We start from the raw sequence: 15,014 nt of genomic DNA, 5'->3' as shown, positions 1-15,014 counted from the left end.
TTTTTTTTGCTAGTTGTTTTACGTCGCACCGACACAGATAGGTCTTACGGCGACGATGGGACAGGAAAGGGCCAGGAGTGGGAAGGAAGCGGCCGTGGCCTTAATTAAGGTACAGCCCCAGCATTTGCCTGGTGTGAAAATGGGAAACCACGCGAAACCATCTTCAGGGCTGCCGACAGTGGGATTCGAGCCTACTATCTCCCGAATACTGGATACTGGCCGCACTTACGCGACTGCAGCTATCGAGCTCGGTGAAAAGAAGTGCAAAAGTGTTACAGTGTTGTGAAAAACAAAACTGAACGATTGTTACAACACACAGATTAAATATTCCGAGCAAAACAGTAGCACATTCGTCCTGTAGAGTCTCAATCTGATGCGACGTAATGAATACTGAATATCAAGAGGTCAAACCCGGTACATGAAATTCCGCTTCGATTTCGGATTGAAGACTTTACAAACATTCATTTGTTCATCTATTGCTTGGAATGGCTAGACTATAAGCGATAAAAGAGTTCAATAATAATAACAATAATAAAAATAATATGTCGGGCTGCGGTGGCCTTCTGACCCCTACTTGACGGGTTCGATCCTGGCTCAGTTCAGTGGTATTTGAAGGTGTTCAAATACGACAGCTTCGTGTCGGTGGCTTTACTGGCACGTAGAATACCTCTTGCGGGACAAAATTCCGGCACTTCGGCGTCCCCGAAAACTGTCAAAAATGTATTTAGTGGGACGTAAAAAGCAATAACATTATTATTAATAATAATATCATCGCTGTATGGGCAAAACTTAGTATCCCGCAACACTCTTCATATCCATTATTCTCTTTAAGAAAGTCACGCCTTCCAGCCACACATGGATATGCAGTCCCAGTTGTGTTCATTTCCCTGTGCTAGCGTGTAAAGGAAAATGAACCTTAAATGCAAATATACTGTAGGAGTTCGTAGATACGTCATTAAAACATACATTCCTAAAGTACGATGCAATAATATTCATTGTACTTTACAGCATCGCATAGGAAATTGAACACAACGAACACTGTTCTGATGGACTGCATATCCATGTGAGACCTGTCTTAAGAAAAATAATGGGTAGAAAGAACATTGGGAACACGAGTTATTGCCCTTACAGTAACGATATGTTATTATTATTATTATTATTATTATTATTATTATTATTATTATTATTATTATTATCTTCCTGCTCCTTGCCTGAATGGCTAGCTTAATGGGCTTCAGGTCACAGGGCAACGGGTTCGATTCCCCGCCGAACGAGAAATTTTAACCGCGTCTGCTTAAAGCCTCTAGCTCGGGGACTGAGTTTTAGTGATCATCTTTAAAAAGTCTTCCTTTACACTCAACACATCTCGCTGGAAAACTGCACAGGAACATGCAATATTGAATATTTCTTCGCACATAGGGCTGATGTCAGGAAAGGATCTGGGTGAAGAAACTCAGCTGTTCATACAAATTGCCGATCCCTGGTATGAACAAGATTATTATTAAATAATGAAATTTGTTTTACGTCGCATCGACACAGTTTGGTCTTAGGGCGACAATGGGGTACGAAAGGCGTAGGAGTGGAAATGAACCGGTCGTGGCCTTAATTAAGGAACAGCCCCAGCATTTGCCTGGTGTGAGAATGGGAAACCACAAAAAACCATCTTCAGGGCTGCCGACAGTGGGGTTCAAACCTACTATCTCCCGGCTGCAAGCTCACAGCTGCGCGCCCCTAACCACATGACCAACTCACCCGATAGATTATTATTATTATTATTATTATTATTATTATTATTATTATTATTATTATTATTATTATTATCATTATTATCATTATTATTATTTTCTTTCTAAATTATGCCCATTCAAAGAGTGCGTTTGAACTTGTTCGTTGGCCTGATGGTTTTCCCCTCCTTTTCCTCCCAAAATCTGTTCATGAACGCGCTGTGTTGCATCTTGCGTTCAGTGGACCACTTCCTACCAGTTTTCTTTTTAGATTTCTCTGCGAATTCATGCTTGGCTGCGATTGCGCTGAAAGCTCTACGATCTTCTATGATCTCACCCGTGATGTTCATTTCTTGACTGTCGGCCTTAGTTTCTTCTAGCTAGTTTATTTTGACCTTTTTTGAGTTGATTACTTTAGGCAATCTTTTGGCGAGTCTGTCGCTGTTCATTCTATAGATATGGCCGAAGAATTTCAGGCGTCTCTTGCGTACGGCATCAATGAACCTGTCAGTTAATGAGCAGAGGTCCGCTTTCTCCTCTCAATCCACATTCCATTTTCTCTCGTGGGACCATACATTTTCCAGATAATTTTCTTTTCTTGTTTTTCAAATTCTATTCAATTTCAAATAGTGACCTCCAAGGGATATTGTTTCTGAGGCGTATAAACCTTCCGGGAAAACAATAACCTTGTAATGTCGTAATTTTGCATTACGAGATATGACTCTCTTGTTATAGTAATATCACGTTAGTCTGTACGCCTTATGGAGTTTAGTGCCTCTTTCTATATTGGCCCTGCTATCTAGTTCCGATGGTAGCATGATTTCTCCAAGGTATTTGAAGGACGATAACTGTGGAATTATGCCGTTTTCAATCTTAAGCGGAGTATTTTTTTTCTATGATGTAGATTTTCCATGAACTGCGTTTTTTTCCGTGCGATAGCTGGAAACCTGTCTTTGATGCTATATTGTGTAATCTCTGTTCAGCGTATCTGGTTTCATCTATGGTCTTAGTAATGATTGCTAGGTCATCAGCAAAGGCTAAATATTTCATCTTGACTTTGCTTCCCAAGTTTCCGATGCTCATACCTTTGCCTTCCCTTTCCCATTCTCTAATAACTTTGTCTAGAACTAAATTAGACATAATAGGGGAGATGCAGTCACCTTGACGAACGTCCGTACATATTTCAAAAGGCTCAGTCAGACATTTCCCCAAGTAATTTCACTGTAGAAGTCGTATTAGTGAGAGTTTGCCAGATTAGTTTTCTGGTCTTCCTGTCCACTCTGAGTTCCTCTGGAGTATCAAAAACGATATGTCTCTACACATAATCATACGCCTTCTTCAAGTCCGCAAAAGTGACGATCGAGCTGGTAGCTTGACGGATCCTTATTATAGTCTTCAAATTCCATACTTTTTCAGCACCTTTCCTGAAACCCGCTTGGTACTCGCTGATTATGCGATCTGTTTGTTTTTCTAAACGGTTTAAGATAGCTTTACAAAGAATTTTGTATGTGATCTGTAGTAGGGATATGCCTCTGCATATGTTTGGATCCGCTTTGTCGTCTTTCTTGTGTAGTGGGCGTATTAATGCGCACTTATAATCATCCGGGATCGTTTCAGTTTCCCAGATTTCTGTTAGAATTAAATGAATTCTGCTCACGAGGTCTCTCATAGTTTCCACATCTCCGCGGCGATGCCATCCTCTCCAGGGGCTTTATTATCTTTAAGTGATCGGAAGATCTCTGCTGTTTCCTGCATTGTCGGAGGTTGTGAATCAGGGTTCGGCATGGGCTTTTCGAAATTCAGGTGGTTTTTTTTTTTTTTTTTTTTTTTTGAGGATCACAGTTGAGGAGGTCTCGGAAGTAGTCAGATAGAATTGTGCAGTTCTCTTTGGTGTTCGTTTCTAATGTTCCATCTGCTCAACGGAATCATAAATGTGGTGGTTGATAATTGGATAAATTCGTACGGAAGGTTTTGTAGAAATTCGTAGTGTTGTTTTTGAGGAATTCTTTATCGATTTCTGCGAGTCTCTATTGGTCATACGCTCGATTTTTCCGGCGAATTATTGTTGAGGTAAATTTCTGCACATTTAAGAAGGCCTCCCATTTTTTAAGTTGTTTTATGTCCATTCAACTGATTCCACGCTCTTATCCAATCATCAATGGTCTCACCACAGGTCGTGTTCCACCATCTATATTTTCGTTTCCTCGGAGGCTGTCCTAACTTCATGACTGATGTTTGAAATGTTTCACGTTGGTCTGGACAGCCTTGGGAACCTACTCTTGTTTGTTTTGTAAGAAAGTGCTGAAGTTCTATTTCAGATATTCTGGGTCAACTCTTTGAGTCTATTGTGTTTAAGTCTGAATCGGTTGGCTTGGAATCTCTCTTTGATTTGTGATAGATTGTGGTCTGATTCGACAACTCCCTTCCGTACTCTGACATTTTGGATGTCGCACAGATTTTTTCTGGAGATTACAATGTGATCATTCTGGAATTCCCCTAATAACGGGTTCGGCGATTTCCAAGTTTTGTTTTTGTATGGAGGTTTCACAAAATACATAGACATGAGTTTCAAAACGAAAGTTTTACAAAAGTCTATAAGGCGTTCTCCGTTCTTATTCGTCCTTAGATGTGCCGAGTGATGGCCTACAACCCATTTGTGTTTCCTCTCTCCGCCAATCCGTGCGTTAAAATCACCTACTAAAATTTTCACATGATATTTTGGAATCTTGCTAGTGGTTTCTTCTAAGAGTTCCCAGAATGCTTCAAGTTTCTGTGTGTTTTTCTTTTTGTTGCTGTTTGTGGGAGCATGGGCGTTGACCAACGAGTAATCTTTGTCGCTCGATTTCACAGTAAGTACTGAGATTCTTTCAAATGGGGATGTAAAGTCAAGTGATGAGTTGGTGATTGTTTTTCGTACTGCAAAGTCTGTCCCTAGTTGTGGTAGCTTCCCGTGGGTTCTAATGGCAGGTTTACCTTTAAATATCCTGTACTCTTCAAAGTCAAAATGGTTTTCATCTCCGAAACGCGTTTCCTGGAGTGCGGCTATTTCAATGTCAAACGTGTCCAGGGTGTCCTTGAGCTGTTTAAGCTTTCCTGTCTTCAGCAGGGTGTTGACATCAGTTTTACCTAAAAAGGTCCTTTTCTTTGTACGAAGAAATTCTGAGAAGCTCCGACTCTTCTCTGCATGATGCTCCCGATCCCATAGAATCCGATGATTGGGAGAAACCGGACTAGATGTGTCCGGAGCCCGAGGTAGTTGTTGTGATAACGTGTTATCTATCATGCCAATGTTGCAAGTTAAAGATACATGCAGGAATGATCATAATGGTATGATCACAAGATCACAACTCGATTGTTGAGATCGAGATGTGCCTCTTGGTGTCTTCTGGCTAAATTATATTTTACGGTTGACCAAATATGTAGTCAAAACCAACCCTCCTCCTTTACCCGGGCTTGGGACCGACAGCAGCAGCCACTGAACTACTCAGTCCATCCAGTGACTGTTGCAGGCGGAGTTATTATTATTATTATTATTATTATTATTATTATTATTATTATTATTATTATTATCTAGGTAATGTTACTTCATTTACTGAAGTTACTTCAGTACGTTTTTTGTATGAATGCATGGTAGCCTTCAACTCAGAGGATCCCTGTTTCGATTCCAGACCGGGTCGGATACGCCACGACTGATTAATTCCTCTGGCTCGGTTGCTGGGTGTTGTTTTTATCCTTCTTATTCTTCCTCTTTTTTCATGGGGCCTCTAAATATTAGTTCCTAATTAGCGTCGACGTTTAAGACCTTTTGTTACCATGTTTTCCCTTCATTCCCACCTAGATATACCTGCTCCCTTCACAGAGCTGCAGATTGTTCTCATTGGGTCTTCTTTGATTTTCTCTCTCTCTTCACCTGGTAGTCCTAGAGTGGAGAGTCTGATTCTACCCAGCGCCTCACATTCGAAAAGATGTGTTCAGCTGATTCCTCTGCTTCATTGCATTTCCTACATATATTGTCTCTTATTACTCCAATTCTATGTAGGTGTAGGTCAACAGTCCTACTACCTATCATATTTTGTCTGCTGAGTTTCAACAGTTCTTTAGTATGCTTCTTGTTTGGTTCTTTTTTCAGTTCCTTTGCAAGCCTGCATCCTAGAGTATTTTTCCAGTTCTCCATTTGTGTCTTTTGTACCCATTTTCCTATGTAGTGTCGGGTTTGTCCATAGGAAATCCCGCATACATGTTCTGGGCCTACAAAATGCCCCTTTCCCTGCCAGTTTATCTGCCTTTTCATTTCCTTCTATACCTACATGCCCTGGTATCAATTTTATTTTGACAATGTTCTACTTTGCGAGCTTCAGGATTAGTGAATGGCAATATCAGACAATTCTGGATATTATTTGGACTGTTCTAGTGCCTTAATGGCCGCTTGACTGTCCGTAAAAATGAAAATGTTCTTATTTCTATAGTTCATTTTTAGATTTTCTTCAAGATGTTGTGATAGCTATCATTTCCACTTCAAAGACTGTAGTGTGTTTGCCCAGAGTCATCTGGATTGATCTCTCAAGTCTTCCCCCATTGATCCCTCCTCCTGTGCCATCCCCAGTCTTTGAACCATCAGTCCACCACACTATATCTTCTTTTTCAGTATTCCATTTGTTGATATCCCAGTCTTCTTCTTTTATTATCTGGGTCTCGAACGGGTTGTATTTTGGTATCATATGATCAGAAGGCATGTGTAGAACTACCTCTGTTATTACTCTGTTAATTTTACAATCTCCTAGATTGGGTCTTTGTGAATTCCAACACTCTGATTGAGCCAATATATATGAACTCATTCTAGCCTGTCCTTTTATGAAATTGCATAGTGATGGGAGGTCTAGTAAAGTATTCAAGGCTTCTGTCGGCGTAGTTCTCATAGCCCCAGTTATGACTATGCATGCCATTCTATGCAGGCTATCCGATTAACTACTGACTTTTCCTTGGCTTACTTTCTGCCACCGGATGATTGCAGCATAGGCCAGCAACGGTCTAATGATCATTGTACAGTATACTTGTATAGCCACATTACCATTGATGGGCTTAGGCCCCATGTCTTCCCGACGGTTCTTTTACATGCATACAGCAAGTTCTTGGCTCGGGTTATGTTCCAGGTTATATTTTTTATCTAACACTACACCTAGGTGCTGTGCCTGTTCTTCCATATGTATATATATATCTTGCCCAAAGAGCTCTTTCCCTCTAATTTCCTACTTCTTGTAAAAGGGAACAGAGTTATCTTGTTCGGGTTGACTGATAATTCTTCTTCCCGACACCAGTTCTCCACAAGGTTAAGTGATCTTTGCATGAGGTCATGGATAACACTCACCACCTTACCTCGTACCACAGTCACTAGGTCATCTGCGTATCCTTGTATATAAAAATCTTGTTCGTTGAGCATATCTATGATTTTGTTCACCACGAGGTTCCACAGCAGAGGAGAAAGAACTCCTCCCTGAGCACAACCTCGGGTGGCTCTAACCGTCAGCATTTCTTCAAACATGGTTGCTTTTATCTTCCGTATAACATAGATTTAATCCATTTGACAACGGTTTTACTCACCTTGCTCCTTCCCAATGCTTTGATCAAAGAGTCATAGGTCGTATTGCTGAAATCTCCTTCTTTATCCAGAAATGCCGCCAGTGCAATTTCTTTATATCTTAGGCTTTCTTCTAGTTTACAAACCAACTGGTGGAGTGCTACTTCAGTGGATCTACCAGGTCTGTATGCAAACTGATTTTTTATGTAACGTTGAGTTCAGTTGCACCGTTCATCTGATAGATTTATCCAGAATTTTCTCCATTGCTTTCAGCATGAAGGAGGTTAAACATAATGGTCTGTATGCTTTGGATTGGGCTTAATTTTCCCTTCCAGGCTTAGATATGAATACTGCTTTAGCTTCAGACCATGATTTTGGCACGTACCCTAAAGATAGCGTAGCTCTCTCCGACTCGTTGGCTGAACGGTCAGCGTACTGGCCTTCCGTTAAGATGGTCCCGGGTTCGATTCCAGGCCGGGTCGGGGATTTTAACCTTAATTGGTTAATTCCAATGTCACGGGGGCTGGGTGTATGTGTTGTCTTCATTACCATTTCATCCTCATCGTGACGCGCAGGTCGCCTACGGGAGTCAAATAGAAAGACCTGCACCTGGCGAGCCGAACCAGTCCTGGGATAACCCGGCACTAAAAGCCGTACGACATTTCATTTCAGCGTAGCTCTGAAAAGGTCCATAAGGGCATTGACGGATATCTCTCGTCCTTCCCGTAGGAGTATCGGAGGTATATCCTATCTGGCCCCGGAGCCTTTATGGAATGAAACGTGTCGATTGCCCATTTTAAATGGTTATGTTTTATTATTCTGTTGGCACAGTTCCAGTCTGCTCTTCGAGCTCCGGTCTCTGTTCCAACCGTTTCTTCTTCTGTCATCTCCTCAGCCTCAGGAAAGTGGCACGCAATTAGTATCTCCAGCGTGTCCCTCCCCGCCTGAGTAAATGACCCATCTGGTTTCTCCAGTGTCCCCACGTGATTTATATGGGTTGCTTTCAGAACCTTCAGGAGCCTTGCTGTTTCAGTGTGTGGTTCCACTTCCTCATAGAACACTGTACAAGATTTTCCTTTTGCTTTTCGTATCTCTAGGTTATTATCAGTGAGTTTCCTATGATTTACGTCCCACATATCATTTCTAGATGTTATTCTGTACAACATCCTAAACTCTTTTTTCATTTTGGCTAGTTTGTTGTTCCACCACCTTAACTTTGTGGTGTTTTTCTTTTCTTTGAGAGGAAAGCTTTCATGGAATGAGTCTATAATAGCCTCTTCTAATAGTTCCACTGCCTCATCCAATTCTTTCTGTCCTCTCACGTTAGTTGGAATTTTTTGTACAGCCTTCCCTAGAACTTCTCTGTGTCTGTCCCAGTTAGTTATTTTTGGGTCTCTATACATCTCAATCCCACATAGTCTCGCATCTATTGCAAATTGAATGTGCTGGTTGTCTGCCAACGATGGTTCCTCCAGTACCTTCCAGTCTTTAATAAAGTTTGCAATATGCGCAGTGCGTAGTGCAATGTCTATTACCTCCCTACGATTTTTATTTTTAAATGTAGACGTGTTTCCTAGGTTCAGTATCGTCAACACAGTTCCAATAATAAACTCTAGTAAAGACTCACCTCTTGCATTGCAGTTCGTGCTGCCCCATACCGTGTGGTGTGAATTTGCATCTGCTCCAAGTACTAGGTGTTCGCCTTTCCTCTTTGCGTTGCAAATTAGGTTCTCAATTTCTTCTGATGGGGAAGATTAGTTGAATCATATGGGAGGTATGTAGAGCCTATGGTTATTTCTCTGGGTCCCTCCCAATTTTCAAGTTTAATCTTGGCCACGGTTAAGTCCCGTGAACAGTGTTCTTGAAACATAAGACATTTTAATTTCCTGTTCACAAGAAGACATGTTCTGGGTATTTCCGATGTTGTATCGTACATCACCTTACCTCCAGATTCCGCCAGCTCTGCTAGTCTGCCCTTGACTACCCATGGCTCTTGAATAAGGGCCACGTCAATAGCCTCGGGCTTGAATTTCCTGGCGAAATTGGCCACAGCTGCTTTTTGATGCTGAAAATTGGCCTGAAGGACCTTCAGTTCCATCTTTATCAATATTGGGTTTCGTTTTTCTCCTAGTGACTTGAAACCTGATCTTCCCAAGTCCGAGCTTAGCCTTAAGGCTTCTATTTTTGAGCTCTTCAAAGTATCTTTCACCAAGGGCTAAAACGATTGTCAGTGTCTTGTCGGTTGAAGTGGCATTCAGCTCTCTTCACTCGTGTGTTAGAAATTTGGTATTGTACTGATTGATTCGAACAGCAGTCTGCTCTACTGGAGCTTGAGTTGCCATTTCTTGTCGGCGACATCCTGTCCAATTGGGACTTCTGCCTCCATTTTTCCATCTTGGGCTTGCTCCCGGATCTACTCTACTGGAGCTTCCTTGGCTTCCCTTGATGTCGAAGTTTTTGAAATTGGTTCTTTATAAGCATCCATATTTCAATCAACCATAGGGTTTTTGCCCCTTCTAGGGTCCTGAGCGTCGTTCTCACCATCTGTGGTGAGGCAAACAACCAGACATTGTCCTCCCGCAACTCAGGCTCTCCGCAGCAGAGACCACGCCCCTCAGTCGTCCAACCAGCAGTTCGTCCCTGGCCCGAACCTAGCCAGGTTTGTTCCCCTTTCAGTAGGCCTACTCACGTGGTCTTCACTTGGCATTATCATGACTGAATTCACAGCCATGACTTTCCCGCTAGGTTGGGATCGCCCCTTTCCCAACCCGCCGCTCGTCCAGGCTACATAGAGCAAAGTGATGTGTTGGTTCCAGCACCCCGCAGTGAGCCTTCACCTCAATCACCAGCCCCACTTCACCTGAACCACCGTATCACCCATGTAGAGGAACCATGGATGCCTCTCTAGCATGTGTGGACGAGGCCTCCACTTCAAGCCTTGACTTGGGCTAGTAACAATCACGATGCCTCAAGACGTTTTCTGGAAATACCTGTTTTTGGTCCGCGAGAGGGTACTTTATTTCCCTCAGACGCTCCAGACAAGTCCGGAGAGCCCCCCTATCCGCCACCTGGGACGCACCCGATAGGGGAGCAGGTAAGAAAACCCCCACGGGTTTTTTATCCTTACAAATACTTCTTCATTTACACAAATTACGATATACTGCCATCACATAATATTGTTAGTTTTACGTCGCATTAACTACTTTTACGGTTTATGGAGACGCCGAAGACCCGGAATTTTCTAGCGTGGGAGTATATAGGCAAATCTACCGATACTAGGCTGACGTATTTGAGCACATTCATATATCACCCCTCTGAGCCGTTCTTGGAAAGTCAGCGTTCTACTATCTGAGCCACTTAGCCCGGGGATTTTCTAGAATACATCCCTTCACTCAAGGTTGATGTCAGGAAGGACATGCAGGGACGAAGTCCTCACGTAGGACACAATTCACACCCGCAGCCTCACCAAGGCAGGATGAAGCCTTAGAAGAAGAAGAGACGACGAAGGAGAAGTAACTTCAATTAGGCCTAGTGTCGAGTTTAACAGATCCTGAAGTACCAGAATGTTGTCGTAAAATGGGTTCTTCAACGTGTCAGTAAATTATATCTCTCAACATAAAACATAACGTGATTGTGTGGAACTTCGATCCCTCAGTCTTGAGAATAGAAGGTGTGTTCTTAACAAATTATGGTATGCAGCCGGTAAGGAAGAGCTGGTAATCATAATACATGCCAAAAGGAGGTGAATGTCTATACTAGGATAGTCTTAATACAGGTACCAGGAACAGTTGAATATCTATACTGTAATAGTTTTAATGCAGGAACTAGAACAAGTTCAATATCTATGGTAGGATTAATAGATAGAGTACCAGATAAAGTTGAATGTCTATGGTAGGCTTAATGCATGGCAGGAAAAACTGAATATATATACTGTAATGTTCTGATGGCAGGGACTAGGAAATGTTGAATATCTATGGTAGTTTTAATGCGTACCAGTGAAAACTGAATGTCTATACTGTAATAGTCTTATAATAATAATAATAATAATAATAATAATAATAATAATAATAATAATAATAATAATAATAATAATAATAATAATAATAATAATAATAATAATAATAATAATAATAATAATAATAATAATAATAATGTGTGGCTATTTCTAGCCGGGTGCATCCCTTGTAAGGCAGACCCTCCGATGAGGTCGGGCGGCATCTGCCATGTGTAAGTAACTGCGTGTCATTGTGGTGGAGGATAGTCTTATGTGTGGTGCGTGAATTGCAGTGATGTTGGGGACAGCACGAACACCCAGCCACCGAGCCATTGGAATTAACCAATGAATATTAAAATCCCCGACCCGGCCGGGAATAGAACCCAGGACCCTTTGAACTGAAGTCCAGTATGCTGACCATTCAGCCAACGAGTCGTACTGTAATTGTCTTAATTGCTGGAACTAGGACTGAATATATATGACAGCCTTAAGACATACCGAGAGCAGCTGAATGCATATGGTAGTCTTAACGCATACCAGGAAAAGCTGGATCTGTATGGTAGTCTTAATGGATACCAGGAACAGTTGAATATCTAAGGTATTCTTAAAGCATACCTGCAATACTTGAATGTGTATAGTACTCTTAAAGCATACTAGAACCAGTTGAATGTCTACGGCAGTCTTAAAACATTGAATGCCAATCATAGTCTTCATGCATAGCAGGAAAAGCTAAATGTCTGGAGGTAGATATAATATTTTTTTACAATTTACTTTACATCGCACCGACACAGATAGGTGTTATGGCGGCGATGGGGCAGGAAAGGATTAGGAGTTCAAAGGAAGTGACCGTGGTTTTATTTAAGGTAGAGCTCCAGCATTTACGGGTATGAAAACCACGGAAAACAATTTCAGGGTTGCTGACAGTGAGGTTCGAACTTACTATCTCCCGAACGCAAGATCACAGCTGTGCGACCCAAACCGCACGGTCACCTCGCTCGATGGTAGATTTAATGTATACATCCTAGCAACCAACACACGTATGTTCCTTTCCCCACCCCTAGCACACCATTAGTCATTACATTTAAGCCAGGGAGCTCTGTGGACAGTAGCTAAGCCTGAATTACAATTGTAATGAGCAAACGGAGTGAAATTAATTAAGATCTTTATCATTTCAGTATAACAAGCCGGAAGTAACTAATGGAAGATCACACCTGTTCCATATGTTTTGTAAACAGTATGCCGTTACTTTGAGCATGACTTGTAGACTATATAGGTCTATATAGCCTATTCTTAATCTTAGTGTATTTTAACGGTAGAGACAGTGAAGTGGCTAATTACTCTACATTATGTCCATACGTCTGTCACTAGATGGTACTTCCTCGATGTGGTCTGCGATACAAAAATGTTGCTTGCGTCCAGTTTGATTATTGAGTTGACACGAATATAGGGCTTGTTTAAAGGTATGGAACAAGGACTTTTTGACTATCTCATAGTCGTTACATAATTAAAATCTAAAATATTCCAGTTACTGTCCGACTCTGACCCCCCTGATTCTTATGCAATCTGGAAGTGATGGTGGACGGAGGTGTTATTAAGGTGAAAGGGTGATGATGGGATGGCATTTACAACTCCTACCATACTGGTCTGTTAAATGAAAAGTTGGCATTCATTTTCATTGCAGACTGTTATGCCTTTCAGAGTGCAGTATGCAAGTTATGCAAACCTCCATGAAAGTACAAAACGCTTCAACAATTAACAGTTTGGAACTAACTACTTTGCTGCGTCAAGTTTCACACTTCTTATCTTTAAGGGGAGTGGGAAATCAATTTTGTATTAATGACCTTTCCCAAATGTTGTCTCATAAAATTATTTGGACTCTGTTTAAGAAAATGGTGTATAATTTATTATGATACGCTACCAGTAAACATTTTAGCATATTAATGAAGTGAGAAATTTTACAACTTCGAGCATGTTTCTCTTTGATGTTGCCTATTTTCGTAACTTTTAGATCAAGGAAGATGTGATTTTCACTCATCTGTTCCAGAATTGTGTGTGAAGAAGTTGCCGCCACTGTTTCAGAGAATGCCTACCATGGACCAGGCTGTTTTAGGTGCTGACATGGGTCAATATGTGAGTGAAAATTGTGTCTTATTTTGAAAATAGAATGTTTTCACATGTCTCACCCATTATTTCATAAAATACACAAGCTAAGGAGATCATATTTCTCAGAGAGTTATTTTTCGCCTTAATGCAGTCACTGAAGTAGAAAACAGTACTTCCCTTGATTGGTTTGTAACTTAGAGCAATTATAATGACATGTTTAGCCAAATTATGGGGCTGTCTGGCCGAGGCGGTAAAGGCGTGCTCGGTTCGCCCGGAAGGAGTGGGTTCGATTCCTCGTCAGGAAGTCGTAAAATTTAAGAAACGAGATTTCCACTTCCGGAGGTGCACATGGCCCTGAGCTTCACTTAGCCTACACTAAAAATGAGTACCAGGTTAATTCCTGGGGGCAAAGGTGGCCGGGCGTAGAGCTAACCACTCTATCACATCAAGTGCCGAGGTTACGGATAGTGGAAGCCTTTACCTTCCACTCCTCCAAAGGCCTTCATGGCCTGTACAGAGATGACTTTGCTTTTTTTTTCTTCTAAAATATGGAATGTTAAAAGAATAAATGCATAGCTGTTCACTCAATCAACTTCATTATAGTTCAGTACCTAGGGGAAGGTTGTAGTTATCAGTTTCAACAATTTAAAAACTTCACTCGTAATAGTTCCGGAGGAAACGTGCCAGTACTCACCATGTAGGTACTATTCCAGCAACCTCCATATTTCCAAAAACTCCGATATACCCTCGTCGGCACCATCCACTCCTTTTCCAGAAGCCTTCTTTTCTTTTCTTTCCTTGCGAGGCAGTCATCATCAACCCCGTGGATTTTCGGTCTTGGTTTCGTGACCCTCTTCACCACGTTTATTTTAATTATTATAATTAATAATAATAATAATGTTATTGTTATTACATCCTATTAACTAATTTTGACGATTTTCGGAGAGACAGATGTGCCGGAATTTTGTCCCGTAGGAGTCCTTTCATGTGCCAGTAAATCTACTGACACCAGGCTGACGTATTTGAGCACCTTCAAATACCACCGAATTGATCCAGGATCGAACTTGCCAGTTTGGGGTCAGAAAACCAGCGCCTTAACCGTCTGAGCCACTCAGCCCGGCACACGTTTATTTTCGGTGCTAATTTTATTTTACAGTATCACAAGCAGATTTGACAATGTTTACTTCTTTAGCCTTCCATATTTTCTTCATTGACATGCAGTAACTACTTATTTGACTCATTTTGAACAATAATTGCATGTATTTAACTTACCTTACAGTAGATTAATTAAGAATTCACGTGAACATCTGCATGTTGCAGAGCGGATATAGAACCGATTATATTGCATTGGAAACAATCGGAAGTGACCATAAATTCCTTGTTTCTGTCTGCGTTACAAACTTATGAAACCTATGATATATATAAGTATGGTACCAACTTGCGAGAATTAAAACTGCAAATTCAATTCGTGAACTCAGTACAATCTGCCGAAATATTTATAATAAATGAATCTATCATTAAACCACAGTTCTTTTTAAAACGAATTGAGGAAAAAGGCGCCAGCAATGGTTATCGTTCCGCACTGGCGAAAAAAAACCACTGCTCCTAGGTAGGCTCT

The sequence above is a fragment of the Anabrus simplex genome, chromosome 1, assembly GCF_040414725.1.
Source record: "Anabrus simplex isolate iqAnaSimp1 chromosome 1, ASM4041472v1, whole genome shotgun sequence".
In the NCBI taxonomy this organism is placed as follows: domain Eukaryota; kingdom Metazoa; phylum Arthropoda; class Insecta; order Orthoptera; family Tettigoniidae; genus Anabrus; species Anabrus simplex.
The sequence above is the reverse complement of the archived record's forward strand: the minus strand, read 5'-3'. Positions refer to the sequence as shown.